The sequence below is a fragment of the Diceros bicornis genome, chromosome 31 (genome assembly GCF_020826845.1).
Source record: "Diceros bicornis minor isolate mBicDic1 chromosome 31, mDicBic1.mat.cur, whole genome shotgun sequence".
NCBI lineage: Eukaryota > Metazoa > Chordata > Mammalia > Perissodactyla > Rhinocerotidae > Diceros > Diceros bicornis.
Genome location: NC_080770.1, coordinates 17,672,708 through 17,678,707, shown reverse-complemented (window position 1 = coordinate 17,678,707; position 6,000 = coordinate 17,672,708). Strand labels below are relative to the sequence as shown.

Here is a 6,000-nt window from a genome sequence, read left to right as displayed (position 1 = left end):
TCAAAAGGTGAAGAAAATCCATAAATTGTTCTCACTATGCCACGAAAGAAACACAGGAGGGAGTCAAGACAGAGGCTCCATTACAGGTAAAAAATAGAATGTTTCACATCTTATGTTACCAATATCGACAATGTTTAGGTGACATATGCAAAATTCCACTTTAATTCAATGACAAAGCCCTAGCAAAATGTGACCACTTCTGATTCAGTTCTCTTTGCCTTCCTCTCCTCCATAACGCCTGAACAGGAAGAGGATCCCTCTCCTTTTCTCTTCATACTAAATTTTTGAGTATTTTCACATGGGTTGACAGACTAAATGCTCAAAAGCATCTTTGAAAAGTCATCATGTCATTGCTTATAAAATATTTGTTTCATATAAATAATTATATCTTCAATGCAGGCCAAAACTGAGAACTAATGAAACATAATTAAAGAGACATGAATTTTTTTAATTGGCTAAATTAAGAAGCTGCAGGTATTTAGTCGTTCCTTTTGATATTCTTCCAAATTCTTAGTTATTTAGGAACTCTAGGCTCCCTTTTGTGACTCTCTCAATTAAATTTAATATTTCATGATTATTTAAATAAATCTATAAATATGATTCTTTCCGTATATCTTGATGAGGCAAAAGAGGATTTTCATTTCACATTGAAATGTGAAAGCATTACTTGGATATTGATAGACTTTAAGTACCCAATTTTACGGTAATGGTACAATGTTCAGCATGTTCTTCAATTTCAAATGGCATCTGACAGAAAGCAGATATAATTATCTCAAAGAGTGTAGCTCTAAAAAAACAGCAATTGGCATTCCACAAAGATGTTAAACTGTAAAAAAGCAATCTGGTTCTTTCTGCAGAACGCTAAAGCTTGTGAGGAAAAGAACACTTGTTTTTGTTTACCTTACAGATAAACGTGCATGGAAACACCAAATCTAACAATGCCAAATGAATTCATTCTCATGGGAAACACAGACTGCCGTGAGCTGCAGGCTCCTTTATTTGTGCTGTTCCTCATCATCTACATCGTCTCAGTGGTGGGCAACTTGGGCATGGTCATCCGCACCAAGACGGACTCCAGGCTACAAACACCCATGTACTTCTTCCTCAGACACCTGGCTTTTACTGATCTCGGTTATTCAACCACGGTGGGACCTAAAATGTTAGTAAATTTTGTTGTGGATCAAAATACAATCTCCTATTACTTTTGTGCTATACAACAAGCTGTCTTCCTTACGTTCATTACTAGTGAATTTTTTATTCTGTCGGCAATGTCCTATGACCGCTATGTGGCCATCTGTAACCCTCTGCTCTACCCGGTTATCATGTCACAAAGAGTTTGTCAGGTGCTGGTGGCAATCCCCTATCTCTAAAGCACATTTGTTTCTCTTCTAGTTACTGTAAAGATTTTTAAGTTATCCTTCTGTGGCTACAATGTTGTTCATCATTTTTACTGTGACTGTTTCCCATTGTTATCTTTGCTCTGCTCAAACACACATGAAACTGAGATGATTATTCTGATTTTAGCCAGTTTTAATTTGATTTCATCCCTTCTGATAGTTCTTGTTTCTTACCTGTTCATTCTTGTAGCCATTCTCAGGATGAACTCTGCTGAGGGTAGTCACAAGGCTTTTTCTACCTGTGGATCCCACCTCACTGTGGTCATAGTATTTTATGGGGCTTTGATATTTATGTATGTTCAGCCCAAGTCCAATCATTCCTTTGACACTGATACTGTGGCTTCCATATTTTACACCCTTATTATACCCATGTTGAATCCTTTGATCTATAGCTTGAGGAAGAAAGATGTAAAATATGCACTACAAAGGATGTGGAGAAAACAATGTAATCTTTGTTCTTAAAGTTTATATACCATATGATTTCCATAAATTAGGTTATGGGGCTTAAAGTTTGCTCTAAGTGCCTTCAAAAGAAACAGGAGTCACAAATGTGTTCAACATACGTGTTCAAATCTATATTTGTAGATTGTTTTCTCTATGTCAGGCACTTCTAGTTTCTGTAAATAGATTAATGCACAAGATGTTAAAAATGTTTACCTTCTTTGAGGAAGAAAGATGGATTATATACATAAAATAAGTAGATGTTACAGTACAGCAGGCTTGTTAGATGAATATAGACAAAAAAATGCTGTCAAGGATGCTGGTGTTTTTCTCATCTACTATAATAAAATTATACCATCTGTGTGTATGTGTGCGTGCCTGTGTGTCCGTATGTGTGTAAGACTTTTGTTTTCCTTCTGTTTTAGCCTTCATACTCTTCCCTAGTATGTTTTAGAATTCTACTTAATATTGGTTGTTTCTGTGATATCTGATGATTTGAAGTATTCAGTCACATTAGTTTGCTCAAATACCCTTATCCTAAACATTGGGATCTCTCTTTTTCCTCATCAATGTCTTTACTTCTATATATGAGTCTGTTACCTGAACTTACTTTGGAATTCAGAAATTTGTAGGTGCTGACTGATGCCTGATTTTGTCTCAATCAGTCCATTTTGTCGACATCAGAGGATATTCAAATTAAGATAAATTTTTGAGGCCCGTCAGAAGCTCCCAGGTTTGTACTTTTCCCTCCAAGTGGTTATCTTGCTTAATACTGACTCTTTGGTTCAGAAGACAGTAACATTTCCTTATCTTTTTGAAAAAAAGTACTTGTCCATGTTTAAGAGTTATGTTGCAGTTGTTTTGGGTAAGAGGACTATTTTATGATGAATTAATTGTGTTGTCTCTCTTTCCTTGGGTTGATGTTTCCCAATTTTTATCAATATTGATTATGCACTGTATTTTAATTCACTTTCATTGTTTAACTATAGCTCCAACTCACTCTCCACATTTTCCCATGCGCTCATTTTTACTTTTTATTTCCTTTTGCTTACTTTTATTTTTCTTAATATTTCTAGGATTTTATTGAAACTATTAGTCTACAATATTTGCTTTCTTCACCATCATGCAATAAAATTCTCTGTTTTACCAATGAACATTTAATAAAAATAATTTATTAGAATAAAATTAACAGGGGAAATGTTTCATTTCTATGGCCCTTCTCACAGCATCCTTTATCTCCTTGTTTCTCAGACTGTAAATCAATGGGCTTAACATGGGAATCACTAGTGTATAGAACACAGAAACCACCTTCTCCTGTTCTACAGAATACAGAGAACTTGGTTTAATGTAATTAAAGCTTAAGGTACCATAGAATATGGTCACAGCAGTCAGGTGAGAGGCACGGGTGGAGAAGGCTTTCTGTCTGCCTGCTGTTGAGCTGATCCTCAGGACAGCAATAGCAATGAATGTGTAGGAAATGACTACAATCAAGAAGGTAGTTATGGCAGTGACTCCAGAGAAGGTTAAGAGCAACAACTCATTCATGGATGTGGCAGAACATGACAGCTTTAGGAGGGACAGAGCATCACAGAAGAAGTGGCTGACAATATTGGACCCACAAAAGGACAGTCCCCCTAAGCTTATGGTGCGTGTCAATGAGTTAATCATTCCACCTATGAATGACCCAATGAGCAGCCCTACGCACTTCCTCTTAGACATGCTGCAGTGTAAAGCAAAGGGTTGGCAATGGCCATATAACGGTCATATGTCATCATGGACAGCAAGAAGCCTTCTGTGGTGATGAACACCCCAAAAAACAAATGCTGCACTACGCAGGCAGAAAGTGAGATGGTTCCCCTCACAACAAAGAAGTTGATCAGCATTTTCGGTGCAATAGCAGATGAACAGCAGGCGTCTACAAATGAAAGGCAGCTGAGGAAAAAGTACATGGGCGTGTGGAGCTTGCGAGTGACTTGGATTAAGAAGATCATGCCCAGGTCGGCCCCATGGCTTAGCGGTTAAGTGCATGCGCTCCGCTACTGGCGGCCTGGGTTCCGATCCCCGGCGCACATCGATGGGCCACTTGTCTGGCCATGCTGAGGCCGTGTCTCACATACAGCAACTAGAAGGATGTGCAACTATGACATACAGCTATCTACTGGGGCTTCGGGGAAAAAAAGGAGGAGGATTGGCAATAGATGTTAGCTCAGAGCCGGTCTTCCTCAGCAAAAAGTGGAGGATTGGCATGGATGTTAGCTCAGGGCTGATCCTCCTCATAAAAAAAAAAAGTTCATGCCCAGATTCCCCACCAAGGTTATGACATAAATCACCAGGAATGATACAAAAAATATGACTTTCAGTTCATCATGGTCTGTCAATCCCAAGAGAATAAATTCAGGAACAGCTGTAAAATTCTCTTCAGCCATTTGTTTATTCCTTTTCCAGAAATCTGAGGTGAAAAAGATAAGGGGATTAGAAAGGACACAGGGGAATCTGATATTCATTAAAAGCAAACAGAAATATTTATAGCCTTGGGTACTTGGAGAAATACATGATTTTGCTGAGCATAAGTGTCCTCATTTACAATAGTAGGAGCTTGACTAGATTGACTCAATTGTTTTCAGCATTAGTTATGATTCTATCCCATAAGAAAACATGTGAAAAAGCGTTTTGACTCTCAAAAATTTTAATGTGTCTCTAAAGTGCCTGCCTCTACAAGAAGGTGATACTGACATGAGGGACAGTGATGGCAAGTAAAAGGAATTTGCAAAAGTAAATTTAAGCCTTTTTTTGAACTCTTCATTTTGGATATAAAAGAATTAATTACAAGAAGATCTAAAATCAGGTGCACTATTAACTATGTAGGTAATCCACAAAAGCACTATGATGTAACAAGAGAATTGGCAAGGATAATGAGGCAGTGAGCCTGACCTCCAAAGATGGTGCCATGATACTCTGTAAAGTGCATAAATCTCTGGCCTCTTCTGACACGTCCTTATCAGCAGCATGGAAGGAGACCCTCAGTGGAATCACACAGTGATGAGACTCAGAGTAGAGAAAACTATGTCTTGCTTAAAAAATAGCAATTAGAAGAGTTCATAAATTATCTGAGGCCCTGAATAAATAAATTATATATTTACTTTTGCTATTAATTTGTTGTCATATAAATGCCTATGTAGATGATGTATATTATTTAATTATTTGCTATATGCTTGCATATAAAAATATATGTATTTATACACTCACATACACATATATAGAAAAGATAAAATTTAAAATGGGGATAATCACAATCACCTATTGCTCTGGAATACTTTTTCATATCCTTCATATGAAGATACATATGTATGACTCTTATGATTTTCTAAATCCAGTTTTCATTAGATAGTTTGGTTACTTATGCTTGTTTTTCAGTTGTATTATATTTCTATAAGAATTCATATGTCCATAATAAAACTCTCTCCCATATTCTATATTTAGTTAAGAGAGTATAGCTTTAGAAATTAAGAAATAAAAACAATGATAAAATTTGGTCTGTATATATCAGTTCTATCAATTTATTTTAATTAAAATGTTTCAGTTTGCCACAAAAAGAAAGTGGTTAGCAGTAGCCCAACCTGGGATTAAAATATGCTGCTGTCACTTTTTGTCTTATTGACTTTGGGAAATCTCTTTATCTTCTTTCAGCCTGTGCATAATTACACCTACATCTTGTGATCCTTGAAAAGAAAATAGGAGATACTGGAAGCAAAATGCTAAGTGTTGCTATATGGATAGTAAGATAGGTAGGTAGATAAGCAATATATTCATTAATGATTGATACATGAATGTTTTAGGGAGGCTGTAGATGAGTATAAATCCTGAAAAAGAGTACTATAGTCAACCAACTACTTTTCCTCTATTTTAAATCTCTGGTTAGTTTTATTTAAAATGATAATTAAATAGAAATGCAGATGGATGGTTTACAACTTTCTTTGATAAATTATTAGCCTATAAATTTTCACAATTTTTTAATAGCTGCTTAGAAACTACCAAAATATTGGCTAAAATGCAAGAGTTCTTTCTACAAATAATGCTAAGCCAGAATATTTCAAAACTGAATATAATATCAGTTTGTCACATCTGAACTGTCCAATATAGTAGCTAGTAACCTCATGTGAGT

The 6,000-nt window shown here is 36.1% G+C and overlaps 2 pseudogenes; one reads left to right on the top strand and one right to left on the bottom strand.

Moving 5' to 3' along the window:
- The first annotated feature begins 917 nt into the window (after positions 1 to 917).
- Positions 918 to 1,859, top strand: LOC131395618 (olfactory receptor 8K3-like; annotated as a pseudogene).
- A 1,164-nt stretch (positions 1,860 to 3,023) lies between these two features.
- On the bottom strand, positions 3,024 to 4,264 carry LOC131395080 (olfactory receptor 1052-like; annotated as a pseudogene).
- Between the last annotated feature and the right edge of the window lie 1,736 nt (positions 4,265 to 6,000).